This window comes from Pelodiscus sinensis, chromosome 8, assembly GCF_052426305.1.
Source record: "Pelodiscus sinensis isolate ZL-2025 chromosome 8, ASM5242630v1, whole genome shotgun sequence".
Taxonomy (NCBI): Eukaryota; Metazoa; Chordata; order Testudines; family Trionychidae; genus Pelodiscus; species Pelodiscus sinensis.
This window is the reverse complement of record NC_143059.1, coordinates 34,701,182-34,717,199: the sequence shown is the minus strand read 5'-3', so window position 1 is coordinate 34,717,199 and position 16,018 is coordinate 34,701,182. Positions and strand designations below refer to the sequence as shown.

The 16,018-nt window shown below is 37.6% G+C and overlaps 1 protein-coding gene across 4 annotated transcripts in view; it reads right to left on the bottom strand.

Annotated features, from left to right (window-relative positions):
* Positions 1–16,018, bottom strand: part of PCDH15 (protocadherin related 15) — a 1,468,744-nt gene that overhangs the window by 1,119,104 nt on the left and 333,622 nt on the right. For 3 of the 4 annotated variants that reach the window (XM_075935032.2, XM_075935034.2, XM_075935033.2), the window contains one exon: positions 12,459–12,536. The gene's annotated coding sequence lies outside the window, so the exon portion shown is untranslated. The remainder of the gene's footprint in view (positions 1–12,458; positions 12,537–16,018) is intronic. The other variant, XM_075935036.2, reaches the window with a different exon arrangement.

Genomic DNA, 16,018 nt, shown 5'->3' with positions numbered 1-16,018 from the left:
CTACCACAGCTGCCATGGCCCCTGCTGCACTATTAGGGCTCCTGCGTAAGTCTCTGCTCCAGCCCCACCAGGCTCCAAGCCATCAGCCCTCTTGCCACTGGGACTCCCAGCCAGGACCTCTAGGTCCAGGAACACCAGTAGTCCTCCCAGACCACTCCTGTTCCCGGAGCCTCAGTTTTGGGAGATCCAACCTCATTTTTATGTATTTGAGCTGGTGCTAGGCTTAATCAACTAACGATCCATTTTCACAAATGGATTTGCTTTTAATTCAGAGAAGGGGAAAGAGAAATATGAATGTATAAATAAGTATTTCATTCTATATTACCAATTTGAACAGACAATACAATAGCTAAGCTTAACTTTTACACTATTTTACAAATTATTTTATTTAAATAAAAATATAGAAAACTCTGTCTTGCTAGTTCATAAGAAACAGAATCTTAGGGTACGTCTAGACTACAGCCTCTGGTGACAGAGGCATGTAGATTAGACTACCAGGCATAGGAAAATGGAGCGGCGATTTAAATAATCGCCGCTTCATTTACATTTACATGGCTGCCGCGCTGAGCTGATCAGCTGTTTGTCGGCTCAGCGCGGTAGTCTGGACATTCCGTGGTCGACATCAAAGGCATTTGTCAACCACCCAGGTATGCCTCATCCCAGGAGGCATACCTGGGTGGTCGACAAATGCCTTTGATGTTGACCGCGGAACTTATTTAAATCGCCGCTTCATTTTCCTATGTCTGGTAGTCTAATCTACATGCCTCTGTCATCAGAGGCATGTAATCTAGACGTACCCTTACATTCAGTCAGGACAAGACCATTAATTACTGAGCCCATTCGATTTTAACACTAACTTTGGACATTTAAAGAATCAGAATACCTATCATGTTGTCAAGTATGGGATAAACTGTTAATGAAATCTATCTTTAGATAATTTTTAAGTATTTAGTGTACACTAGACTGTATCGAAGAAACTGAAACAATGATTCAATCAATTATACATCATTTTTTAAAATAAATTCTGAATATGTTTTAAAAGCCACAGAAAATAAAATTGTGTGTGTGTGCGCGCGCGCTGCTTTAACCCAGATTAATGAGTGACTATAAGATATAGCCCGGGAAATCCTTTAATTTTTGGCTCTGATAGCCACAGAATATAGAATACACAACATGAATGTCAAGCTTTTTGTCTAAAGATGTAATACCAATTTAAATGTAAAGAGTAGCGCCCACTTTAGTCTTTCATTTAAGACCATATTGCATTTAATAATACCCAAATGACAAGTGTTTCAATTTACAGGTTAGAATAATTTGTACCTCAATAAATATACACACATTCAAAATTTCATATAGATTCTCAAAGCATAATTGCTAAAGCATGTGCAAAATATAGGCTTAAACCTACAACTGAGGAATATAAAAGGGAGTGATTCGTGCATGTAATTAGCAACTGCACTGGAAACACTGCATGGAGCAAAACATGGCAATACAAAGCAAACAAAACAAAGCAAACCCAGAATACTATTTATACATGTGGACATAAGTGTGAAGGGAAAAGCCATTTTCTCAAAAGATGTGGAAGGAAGTTTTTGGGTTTGGGTTTTTTTTTTAACTTGTTTGCATTTTCTATGGCATAGACTAGAGCCTGTGTTCAGACTCTGTCCATAGCAAGTCTGCGTCAACATTTATTGAAACATTTCTATGCCAGGTTTGCCACTCAACTAGTAAGATTATGAGCAGCAATTTGGCTGTTGTGGCTACATTTTCTGTTTCAACCACTTCTCCATTGAAGGATTAAGCCATGCATTAGCTAAAAAGAAAAATGCTAAAAGTAAAACAAAAAATATAGCAGTCAAGCTTTTGCCACACCTTACAGATGCTATCTTTAAAATTTATGAAGCAGTATATTAAGTTTTTATTAATCTCACATGAGAAGCTCTCTATATTAAACTGTTCATTTTATTTTATCAATAGTACTAAGTACTTTCAGTTTTGAAAACCCAAAAATCATTAGAACAGAATTTCTCTTAGAGAAGCAAATTGTTTCTGCATTTTATAGTCCCCGGCAAATTTACACTGAAAACATGCCATAGGCAAACAACTCAATTAGATGTAGGGATGATAAACAAGCCGTTGCTTTTGCTTATACTGACTCACCATTAAAAGAAACAGATAGCACTATCATCTAGATTAGGAAATCTAAGCATCCACATAAACCTGAAAAAAGAGATTAGGAAAATACAGTTGCAAAAATAGATTACAAGTAAGTAAAAATAAAATGTAACAGACTGGCACTGTTAGTTGCAACACTCAACCCCATCATAGCAGGTGTTGAACCTGCTGGTAAAGTGTTTTGCTGACTCAATGACATTACATCACTTGGTTATCATGGAGTTGTGAGTGGTTTTTGGAGATAAAAGGATTGTAATTGCGGTTTTAGTATTCTTGAAGGAGAAAACTACCCTAGAAAAAAGATTTAAGATGATTTTAGTTTTCTCTTTCTTAATAAATCAAACTACAGCAAAGGAATAGATTTATGCAGTAGAGATTGGCATTTGGGTACCACATTATTACAGGCATCTACTCACAGGGAAATAAGTATATGTTTAAATAATCTGAACTATCATAACCATTCTGGATTTTGTTGCTGCTTAACAAAATAGACAGGTTTGCAGTTTAATTTTGTATGAAGTTGACAATCAGGAACAAAAAGACAACCATTTCTTTCAATACTGTGATAATACTTTCACAAACTGCTAAATGTTGACAATACATTAGAGACCGAGGCCTGATCGGCACAAGAATCTTACATTGACTTTAGCTCTATACAGTCATTTTGTAAGTGATATGTCCACACTACTGAGCCTGTGGCATCAACCTTAAGGGCTGCAGAAGATTTTCCAAGGAGTAATGATATTCCTGACCTTGCATAATCAATTTTATGCTAGTGTAAATGCAGCATTACCGGAAAGTCAACGCCACTGGTCTCCAGGAAGCCTCCCACAGCTACCCCCTCTGACTGCTCTGAGCAGAATTTGCGTTTTGACTGCTTTCCTACTGAGCTCAAAAAGGCCCGGGAACAGTAGAAGGGCCAATCCCGTGTAGTCAGGGTGGCAAGCCCGCTGCAAGCGAGCAGCACACTACAGTACATGTGCAGATAGCACCGACCAGGAGCTCTGCCTCTGAATAGTCTCAGGGCTATGCTCACAACTGCTTCTCAGACAACTCTCTCATTGTCTTCTGCCTTAAAATATACTTAGATAAACAGCCCCAACCAATCGATGCCCCAGCCACTGCATCTGCACTTAATCCACAGGGAAGCCTTTCTTCCTCTCTAAGTTAGTTCTTGCTCCAGGTGATCCAGTGCCTTGAGAGATGGCTTGTATTGTTTAGCTTTCTTACTCTGTAAAAGGAACTTAATTGCTTCTTCAAATTAGGCTGAGTGATGAGCATCTGGAAGGTCTGTGATTGCCTATAAATCAAATACACGCTTCTTTGCAGGCATTATCTCCTCCCAGCATAACACTGGTTAACATTTATCATGCTAGTTAAACAAATGCTCAGAAGCATATAATCCTAGAGCCTAATTTGAGTAAAAAAGAGACATTAAAATCAATATGAGTTTAGATGGAATAAGATCTGGGTACAATCTTTGAGAGCTACCTCTTAGAGGCAATTTTTATCACTGCAGTGATGCAATACTAGAACAGTAAGAAAAAAACCAACAACCCTTAAGCCATTTTCTCTAGCATTCCAAAGGTATCTAAATACATTCAAATTACACATATTACTGAATATACAGTCTTTAGATCTTTCAAGCAACTTGATGGCCATTCAGAATGCAACTCTTGGCAAAGTCATCACCCTGGGACCTCTTCTTTGACCACAAATCACCTATCTTGAACAATCACAAGATCCTATTCACAGAGCTGTGTTCCTTGGTTCCTGAAGCAAACTCAGCTAGCCTCTTCAGCTGGCTGGGGAGCACACTCAGGTACGCTCTTGCTTGTCCCTTTCCACTTCCCCCCAGCTGCCTCTCTGGCAGCCTGTTTCCCATGAGCCCCTTAGGTCTAGGGCTTGCTCAGTTGGCTTTAATTGCCCTTTTCAGCCAGGCTGTAGTGGCAGAGCTCTGGCTTGTCACACTACTTATATTACCTCCTAACGTGTCTATTACTAAGGTTTTCTTCACAGGTTTTTTTCTTCATTATATACCAGATAAACCTCCCACCAAAAAATACCAATACTGTATTTCATTTTTACATTTGAGAATATCCTCTACTGATAAAAGTTATGATTCTGCCTCACTTACTAATTTATTATTGCTGTCTGTTTTGAGCCTAGCATTTCTTTTTCAATGTTGTCACAAAAACATATTAGACAATTCACAATAATGAACAAAAGGTCAAAATACTGGCAATTGCCAACCACAAGCATGTTCTTTCAAACTGCAAATATCATAAAGAAAATTAATAGTGGTTGCTTTCTGGGTATTATGCTAAATGTACTAACATAAAAGCTAAAATAAGCTTTCATACTAAGTATCCTTGTGCCCTCCAAATGAAAAGCAGGCATGCAATAGGTTTGTCTATTTACTTATCTGCACAGTAAACATATTTTATTTTAATGCCACCACTCTCAAAGTAGCTAATTATAGTGCAGCAATGTGGGTAGCACTTTTATGATGTAGATTGCAGTCTTATGTGAGGACCTTAACTTTTTCTGTGACTTCACAAAGAAATCATTAGTCTGATGTAGAATGCAAATAGTCAAAAGAAATAAAAGGATAAGGGAGACAAAAAACATGCCATGAAGAACTGAAAAATGCAACTAGCTTTAAACATAAAATAACGTACTCTCATTTCATATAAATATGTATGTATAGAGAACAGTGCATCCAACAAATGAACATTTATTTCCCTTAAAAATCAACAGGAGTTCTGCATATGGCTTGACTTAAGGTGAGGCTTTGATGGTACTGACCATTAGGTGGAAGGACTTAAAAGAAAAAGTTGGGAAGAGATTGGTGTTGAGGTTTGATGACAGTGGAAAGAATGTGCATGGGCCTAGTGACTAGGACGAGATGGTGATACTTTAGCATTTTAGTGCAGTAGCTGGGCATTGCAACCTATACTGGAGGTTATTTAGACATGCAGCTGCAATGTCTGCATTCCTGCAGTGGCCTATACAGACAACAAGACAAGGGAAGTATGCTGTAGATGTGATGGTTTGAAGAGGGAGAATCTGTTGTAGGGGACTTGGGCCCCTTGATCCTTCTGATGGCTTTCAGAAGAAGACATAAGAGTATAATTTTCACAAGGCATAAACTGAGGTCTTAATGTCAGTTATTAGGTATCAGTTCCTTTGAGTGCAGAAGGAAAAGCTAAATCTGAATCCATATGTGATAGGTGACAGAGGCATAGTCACGTGGCTTAATACACAAGGAATTCAGATACTATGGTCATGAGCTTATAATAAAAACCTATATAGACGCTTCACTATAAGCAACTCAGGGCAATATCTGCTGTCAGAGTTATAATTATGTGTGATCTTATTGAAAATGGGGTCACCAACTTTGAATTTTGTTTGGTTGATACTGCCTGACTGCCACATCTGAGTCCAGCTGGGTCTATGATGCAGAATGGAATAAGAAAGGGCAGGTTGGAATGGGACCATGTTTTTGAATTGAATTTCAGATATAATGTCTCCCATGCCAATGACAGATGTATCCATGTCAGTGCATCCATCTGGTATGAGCGTCTGAGGATGGGATACAAATGGTTTAATGATTGCATAAAAGCAGCAAGGAAGCCTTTGTTGAGGCAATCAGGTCCCTTGATGTACTAGCACACAGAGGTCAATATTGATTCATGGTTCTAATGTCTGTAGCTGGCAAGTTTCCTCTCCCATTCAGAATATTTTGGATGCTTTGAAAACTGCAAGATTGTCCTAAATCTTTTGTGAGTTACTTCACACAATTGGTCATACTCTGGATCTAATATTTTTTCATGGATATTTCTCATAGAAGTGGGATAGATGGCAGTCACCTTCTTCGTTTAGACAAATTTCTTCAACTTGAAGTCAATACAAGCTGTTATTCCATTGTCAGTAGCTGAGGGACAAGACTTTCCTAATGATTTTAGTAAAATAATGTTCTTCAGCTGCTAGATCACTTTAGTGATGGATTTGGTTGACTTATATAGATAGCTAACTTTTGCCCTTCCCCAACAGATCTGCTCCCTGAAGGACAAGGCTAGGTGATTTCATTGTTGGTGGAAATGATCAATGTTTTCCTATTGAAGAGTGTTTGACTGTTCTAGGGGAAACTTATGCTCAGTCTGGTTTAGGAAATCATTGGTTCAGGCTCTCATGCTGGCAAATGGCATCTGGTTCCCAGACTGTCAGCTTGATCAAGATAAACCTAACTTAGACAGAGACATAGATATATCCGTGTTTTGTAAAATCTAAGCCTGGATGAGAACAAGCTTAATTTAGGCAAATTTGAAACACTATTTGGGTATGTCTACACTACGCATTATTTCAAAATTTCTAATTTTGAAATAATTAGAAATAACACATCTACACACAAAATGCATTTCAAAATAGCATTTTTCTTTTTCGAAATAGTGTGTCCACACTGAGTGGATGTTAAATTGCATTTAAGGCTGGTTGGAACCAGTTCTAGCAGGGAATCAGGTCAGAAGTTACCTTGTGGTCAGGGAGGCCAGCAGGGCATCTTGGGAAGGGCTGGAGGCCCCCTATTTCAAAATAAGCATCTACACAGTGCTTATTTCAAAATACCAATTTCAAAATAAGCCCTCCGTTATTTCGAATTAATTTAGAAAGAACGGAATGGCTGTATATACGCTAGGAAAGTTATTTCGAAATAACTTTGCTGTGTAGACATACCCTTTGTGAACAGGGGAACAACCTGAAGAATTGCAGTCCTACAACTCTAAATTACAGAAACATGCCTACTATATGTGATTCAGGTTGGCAGCTTTGGAGATTAATTTGATTCTGAGGTGATTTGGAAATATAAACAGCTGCTCTGGCAGAATGACATTTTCATCTATACTTGGCCAGAAGAGTGTGGTACTTCATTTTCAAAATGGATCTCATATTACCATATTCTACATCCTTCTTACCACAAAATAAAATTCTTAATAGACATACATATGGGGACTACTTTGAAAATCAAGCTAATGAAGACTTGTAATAAACACCATAATGTGGCTGCCCACCTGACCATTGAATAGCTCACATAATATCATTACTTTAAGAATTGCACTCCCGTTGTGGTCAGTCCTGCAATGCTGGTCTTCACCTATGAAGAGTCTGGTTATTTGAGGGACTGGCTCTCTTCCACTCTCAGTTAAAAGAGCAGAAGCACTCGAGTCTACATGGAAAAGAGGTAGGCAATATGTTCTTTGTATTGAATTTTGATACTATAATTGGCCTCGCTTTGTTTTACCAGAGGTTGCAAAATCCAGCTTCTCACAGGCCACCATGCAGGTTGAATGTGTATTGGTCAAGATACTGAAAGACAATGATCCTGGGAATTTATGGTACAGTAGGATATTTCTTGGTCAGAAAGTATATTAGCTGGAGAATTTATAATTGAAAAATGGAAGGGAGCAAAGATAAAGCCTTACAGATTACATATTCATATAATCTAGATCAGAGGAGACAAATTCTGGCCAATCAGCTGGATCTGGTCCACAGAGTTAGTTCCTAGTGGGCTCCCACCTCCACATTTACCTGCACCTCTGCTGGTATCAGAGGATACTGGCAAATTGTTAGCTTCGAATTGTCATTTGTGGCTAATGCAAGTGGCAGAAAGAGATGTACCGGTCCATAACACTTCCCACCACTCGCATTGGCTATGAATGGCAAGAGCTGTGATCGTCCAATATCTACAGAGACACAAGTAAATGTAGAGGCGGTGGCCTGCGAGGGACTAACTCTGTGGGCTGCCAGTTTTTTATTGTCCAATCCCGATCTAAATGCGTTCTTCACTGTTCGTTGGACTATAAAGCATGAGATTTTGTACTTTGAGAATCACATACCTAAAATAAAATAAAAATACTTTATAGAATATTTTAGGTACTCCAGCTTTACTATGTAACGTGTTACACAATAAAATTTGTATCTTAATATTATGTATATGTATATAACCAACAGCAGATTATATGGTTACAGAACTGAAAGGAATACTAAGAGGATATGTGTTTTGAGTTTTATTTAATAGAAATAGTGACCTAAAATCAAATAGATTCCCAGACATTTGTAAAATCTGATTACTAGAACAATGAATCTGACTCTTGCTAGGAACAAAGCTCTTAGTTGAAAAGTTATGGTTTTAAAAAGGTAGAGATTTTGCTGCATGACAATAATGTAAAAATAAAGTCGAGGTCAGTTTCCTGAAGCTCAGAAAATATTCTTTATAAACGACAGTGGTTTTTAATTCTTTTAGTTTTCCAGTGTAGCTTTTAAAAAGAAAGGCTTGTTTAAAACATCATAATGACAATGTTTAATGGGCTGACAGCAATCTGTGTTAATGGAGTCTACATTGGAATGAGTTTCTCCATCCCAATGTTGTCGGCTTGGAAATAGCTAATGTCTGTTTTCTCTAACTTCTTATTGTTAGCTTTAGAAAAATAAGGCCTAAGACTTACTACATATCACATTATTTCAATCTAAAGATAACAAGCATTTTGGTGAACACTGATGTTATCATACCTGAAACTAATAGCAGCTGAAAACATAAACAAAATCATCCCTTTTCTAATAATGCATTTCATGCCCTGCTACATCGTTAACAAAATAAAGTAATAATTTTGTGGCTGACATGATCATCTCTGTTGCATATTTGTGTTGACCTATTGTAGTGACTCTAATAAAAAACTCTAAAGACAGAAATTTCAGATTTAAACAAGTGTTATAGTAATATTACACCAGAGAATATACTATAGAGTGTTACAAGTGGTATAATTAAGAATCTAAGACCCATTTCATTGTTTCCCCCCTTCTTCCAATTTAAAATGATCCTTATTTTCATCCATATTAGTCTTCTGCAATGTTCAATCTTTCCAAAGTAAGGATGTTAAGAGCAAGTATGGGACTAATTGTGCAGTTAATACAATTTGTATGGATTGCATGATTAGTCAATAAGGGGCCCCACTGAGGCTCTGCAGTTTACATGTAGCAGGAGCTGGGTATGCAGAGCCACAGCTGGGGTAGGTCCCAGACCCAGCTCCTGTTGGGTTCCAGACCACTGCATCTCTATGTCCCCTGCCCCTCCCCCTTTTACCACAGAGATAGTGTTGTGGGGAACCAGCATTTAAGCCAGCTCCTCCAAGCACTGGCTTCTGCAACTCCCCTTGCTGCCTCTGATACAGAGGGAACAGGGGGGAGGAGAAGCGAGTAGTTGAGTAGTGACTCAACTACCTGATAAACCTAGGCATTGCATAGTCAACTACTCAACTAGTCACTTACATCTCTATCCCAAAAGTGATTTTCTGTCTGTTTTTAAAGCTGAAAGCAAGAGGAAAAAGGTTCTAGTAAAATTACTATAGCCAAATGTCAACAGATGTAAATAAATGTCGAATTTAGCATTAATGTATTGCTGCTGATGATAAGTGCCTTGGTTTGCAGAGGTCTTCAGTGAGTGATGCCAGTAGATACAACCTTTCAATGCCCCTACCCCGGAACCCAACTCTCCACAAAACAACCACCACCATAACAGCAAAGCAAGCATAAGCATATCGTGTCATTTTTACATATGTGTTCGCACACAGTTTTAAGTTCCTATTTCAGGTACCCAGGTAGAAAACTTCAGTATCAACTTCTTGATTGCTTAACTTTTTGTGATATTTTTAAATGTGCAGCTTTAAATGTTGCATTAAAATTGACTTTTAAAAATTTGGAGCACATTCACTCACTCTTATAACAATGATACCGCTGTAGCTATGTCAGTTTAAAAATAATTGTGAATTCTGCCGCTGCCTGAAACTTTCCACTTATTTATTTCGTGCTGGAGATCATATATGATATCAAAGTATGCAATTACCTTAAGCTTGCTCATTTAAATTATATAATGGCATTCTTCTGAAGGAACTTTCCTCCAAAATTAAGACAGGAGGGCCAAGTAACATCATTATATCCCCACATATACAGGAGAGATCTATAATCTCAGAAAACAATTATTTCGCTGTAAAGTTACGCCTTTTGACAAAAGGAGTTTGTCAACTTTCAGGCTTATGTGTTATTTCCAGAGCATCAGCACCTCTAGGCATTGGCAGTTCATAATCCTGACACCTCTTGGTTTGCTACATCAGTTATAAATATAAAAATATTGCTTCAGCATGTTTTTCACTCCATATTAAGCACTGGTTGTTTCCATTAGGAAAAATGAATGATGGAACCTGATGTGTCTATGATGCAATGGTGCATATTTACAAAGAACATCCTGGCTACGTCTACACTGGCCCCTTTTCCGGAAGGGGCATGTAAATTTCATGAGTCGTCGTAGGGAAATCCGCGGGGGATTTAAATATCCCCCGCGGCATTTAAATAAAAATGTCCGCCGCTTTTTTCCAGCTTTTAAAAAAGCCGGAAAAGAGCGTCTACACTGGCCCCGATCCTCCGGAAAAAGCGCCCTTCGAAGTAGGAATAAGAGCCTCCGGAAAAGGGCGCTTTTTCCGGAGGATCGGGGCCAGTGTAGACGCTCTTTTCCGGCTTTTTTAAAAGCCGGAAAAAAGCGGCGGACATTTTTATTTAAATGCCGCGGGGGATATTTAAATCCCCCGCGGATTTCCCTACGACGACTCATGAAATTTACATGCCCCTTCCGGAAAAGGGGCCAGTGTAGACGTAGCCCCTATGTCTTATTTCCCTAAACATAGTAGGAATACAAAGAGTTTCCTCACTCAAGACTCCAAGCCCTTTTTACCAGCCAGCACTCTAATCTAAAAGCTCTTTTAACTTTTTCTTCAGGTCAAACTTCAAGTATTTCCATGTCTGTCCATTACCTTCTCTGTCTGTTTCTTTGGTGTTTCTGGCTGCATGTCCTTCTCTCTCATCCAACCCCAAGGAATACCCCGCTCTATGTATTTTGCTTCCAATGAAAGCCCTTTACCCACACAGCTCAACTCCTGACTGACCTTACCTGTGTCTTGCATTTTGATTGTTTCAGGGTGTGTCTACACTGCACCGTAGCTTGAAATAAGATATGCAATTTGAGCTACACAAATTGCATATCTTATTTCAATGCTATTTCAAAATAACTTATTTTTTCATTTGGTGCTCTCTATACAGTGCAAGATTTCAAAATAAACTGCTATTCTGAAACATCCCTTACTCCTCATAGAATGAAGTTTATAAGGATGTTGGAATAATGAGCCCAAAATAATGGGCTTGCTGTGAAGATGTGGGATAGCTATTTTATGATACTCCAGTATCCCTAAATAGCACTGCAGTGTAGATGTAGCCTCAGAGATCTTACTCCAAAAGCAGCTTAATTGTTACCTTCATTTAGAGGACAAGAAAGTAAGTTTAAACAAGGTTTCAGCCAGTCTGCAGCAAAATAATAATTTTTCAGTTTAAATTTCATACAGAACTTTTCATACTAAAGTTTCATACAGACCCTTAAAACTTTTTAGCAGCCATCTTCATCCATTAAACCTTTGACATTGCTCTCTTCATAATTGTACTTCCTATACAGTAATTTCTCACTTGACTAAAGTTTAATTTCGGTACCCTTAAGTAACTGTACGGATAAGTTTTTACAAGTTTACAATAGCAGCAAGTCAGTAATTTGTTTTTCTTAACTTTGAAAATTTCTCCCAGCATTGTTTCTACTACTTATGTTACAGTAAGACAACATCTGTCAAAGTTTCATCTAACCATCCTCATTTTGTTTCCTCAAACATCTTACCACTGCCATTGCTTCTGTAATCACAGAATACGTCTTAGTTTAGAAACAACAAATAGAACAAGATTGATTTTCATCCAAAAATGTCAGACTTCTTCCTATAATGCTCAACTATGTTTTTCTGTAACAGCAAAGTTCAGAAAGAGCTATCGACCTGATAGATCTTTGACACATCATGATAGATGTGATGGGTCAACTACTGTACTGCAAAAATGTCCTCCAACAGAATAAGGCAATGAATTAAGAATATCTCTAAACTGGATAGTAGAATTGCTTGTTATCCATGAATAAGAGAAAAACAACTGGCACTTCACATCTCTGGAGACAGTCTCCTGCTTTTATAAAATCGTATGCTAGCACTTCTTTGATCCTGGATAATACTTGTTACCATTTAGATCAATTATACATGTGCAACAATAATCTAAAGTCAATATTTATAAGAAGCTAAAATCCATCCTGAAATAATTATATGTATAAGGAAAAACAAACATTCTATAATAACAAAAAAATAGGTTATACTTACCCAATTGTCTAGTCTTTCTGTCAGCTAGCCAAATGACATCTGCTTCAAGTGTGTTTGGTGAATTATATTCCCATCTTCCTAGAAGACAGTGTTATTGATTAATATGACATCAAGGTCTTTACCTCAAGTGCATAGTGTGGATGCATTTCATTTTCTTTCAGAACATTGCCATGCTGGAGATAAATTATAGCATGTTTGGAAAAGTAAATCTTGCATTCATAAATCAGAGCATTTCATAAGGAGCATTGGTTTGATTTACAACTAATGTCTCACAGTGTATACTATCATCTACACTTCAGGTAGCAGCCTTTACTTCCACAACAGAGAAAAATACTCTCATGTGCATATTTTCTTGTGGTATTTGACCAAAGAACTAACAAAGCAAGCACAAAGTCAATTCAAACATGACACTTTAAAATACATTTTACTATGCTAACATGAGACACATTTAACGTTTACTGTATGTATGCACCATAAAACTAAAAAATGCTGTATGAATAGATGGATTGTTATTTTTGAGTATGTATGATTTCAAAAATACACCAATGTATCACTATGTCACATTTCAAATTTCCTTACACTCACAAGCATTGGAGCTATATTTAAAGTCATAGAGATACTATCTGAAATGAAAACTCTCTCTCACACACATACACTCTAAAACTGAAGCAAGTGGAAGCCAAAGTATCATAACTCTGAAAGCTGTTATTAAATTATATGAGAATCCCTATGGCTAAAGAATACCCACTTTTCAATGAAAGATAAAAGACGTTACTTTGCTTTCATTCAACAATTTTCTAAGGCTGCTGTTGTACAAAATAAAAATTATATAGCAAGAAAGTATTGCAGTATTAAGATATAGAACTTCTGTTGAAATAAAGTAGCTCTGTTTTTAAATAGGTAATATAGAATCGGAGTTTAAAATTAAGAATAGGTATTTGACACAAAAATGTACTATAATTAAACATTTATGGACAAAGATGAAAAGTTATAGAAACTAGAAAGGTCAAAGCCCACTTACTTTGTGAAGATGTGTGCATCTACCATACATACAAGAATACATTCTTATTTATATTCATAAATTTGCACATTGCATTTTATAGTATACTCTTAAAATGTACACAGTCATCTTGCAGATTCTAATGCATGCAACACTGGACATTTCCTGTGATAAAGCTTTTTTCCTGTTCTAAAAGAAGAGCTAATACTATTCTGTATATAGACACAGAAAATATAGTCACACCAGTAAAATACAACCTATCAATCATTATGTTATCTTTATGATCCTGCTGATATTACAAGGGACATACTCAGCTTAGAAACTAATTAGCAGAAGTGTCTGTGCACCAACATTACACTCATTAACATTAAAAATGTGCTATTTCTGAGGTCTCTTTAGTGCAGACCAAACTGAAAAAATCTAAACTGAAAGCTAGTTTGCTTTGCTGCACAACACTGCTTTCAAAGGAGAAATCAGAGAAAAACATATCAATACCTATGAATAATTGCTACACTCCTTGGAATTATAAAATAGACAGTCCTGTAGACTTCAGTTGAAATCATCATCATCTACTTAGTAGTGCTACTGCGATAACCAAATAATGTTTTACGTTCATACAGCAAATGTTCTACCTCCTCTAAATCTTCACTAATAAACTGGGGTGCATTTGACTAAGATGGGCCTCTCTCCATGCTTTCTGGCTATAAGGCTTTTTGTATTATCCATAGCAACATTAGCAACAGTTGAAAAATGTAGTTCAACACATTCTTGAAAGAGACATTTCAAATACCAAACAACGAAAATCAATTCCCATCAGGTTTTAACCATATCCCAGTTTTAAAAAAATACTCATACTGGAACCAAGGTTTCAATGAATATAATTACACTTCTTAAAAAGGCAGGGGTGACTTCTATATAGATACATTTTTGTGCTAATAAATTAGAGTGTAAAGGAGGAATGGGTACTTTAACTAGCTTGAGAACTATCATGGTGCACATTAGAAGCTGTAAGAAACCAGTCATAGAAGCAATTTATATTGTAACTAGGCATTGCCCGTTTGGGTACATTTAGAGAGCTTCATTATTTGAAACAATTCTTCATTGTATATTTAGTGAAAAAATACACAAATCGATCACAAAATTGGGATAATTATAAGTTATATAGAAATTTTTAAGTGAATCTATTTAAAAGTGTCTTTTCTACTAGAGGATAATTTTCTAGTGTTGTAACATACTGTAGCTTTTTTGAATGGCAATATGATTTCTTGGCTGTGATTAGCAAAGAAATAATGGTCCTATTTCCTCAACTGACTGAGTCTGTGTGGATAGGAGGTGACACTACTCTGCCAGAAGAGGTGGCATGAGGATGCACCATCCTCTTCAAAGATAAGACAAAGGAACATGCAATAGACACATGAAACCAACCAAAAGGGAGGGAGACAAGAGGCGATATTAATCAGCTGCCTAATGGTCATGGTTAGGGATGCAGACAGTTCCCTTTGTCCAATTTAAAGCGTCACTGCCAGGAAAAAAACATGCTTCAAAATGTTCCTTTGAAAAGAAGAGGATCAACTTGGGAATTTCTGTAAAGTCTAGGTAGTTGTGAGGAAAGAGGCTGAATTCCTATGTATTTGATAGCAAGCTTTCTGGCTGAAAGATATCCCTAGTATTTCAGGTTGGAAACAGTATTTGAAATCTCTCCACCTCAAGTTTCTGAAAAGAAAACCAAGATGCAATTTAGATTAGTGATGGAATTTTGAAGAGAGATGCAAATATACTAGATACAATATCCAGGGAATGGAAACTGTGATCTCTGAATCCTAAGGACAACAGACACGGACGTGCCATTTGCCACTGTCAACGTTGGAAGAAACTACATATGATTCAGAACTAAAGCCCCAAAACAAGCAGAGCTAGCAGTCCATCCTACCATAATAGTTATAAGACAATCAGGACAGCTCCCTGGTAAAGGAGCACGTGAATTGCCCTCTTTAATTGCCCATGACATCCTCATTACCTGCATTGCCACCTGAAAAACAAAAAGATTGTCCTCCAACTGCACAACAGCAGGCAGAACTGGTATTTCCTGGTAAAGGACTAGTGTTCATAATACTCCATAGCTCATACTGTGTTAGACAAGCACAAAACAAAGACTACTTCATCTTTGGGCCATTACATTCCCATCTCCAAAACTAAAATCCAGTATTTGTTCCCTTTCCTTGAAATCAACATCACCTCAATTTGATCTACTCCAGCTTAAAGGGTGAAAGGCTAAGGGCTAGATCAGGAGTGGGCAATAATTTTTGACCAGGGGCCACTTCAGAAATTTTTAGAAGGGGCAGGGCCTGAGGCAGAAAGGGTAGGACCAGGACACTTCCATTCTTCCCCTCCCACAGACCCTGATTAGTCTGGGGGGGGAGGGAGCATGCAAAGTCTTTGCCCTCCCCAGAGAGAACTGTCAGCTATTCCAAACAACTGGAGGCTCCCTCTAGTCACCCATGCCCCTGTCAGTGGGAAGAGACTGCACGTGCTCTCCCCCCTGCTTCCCTCAGGTCAATCA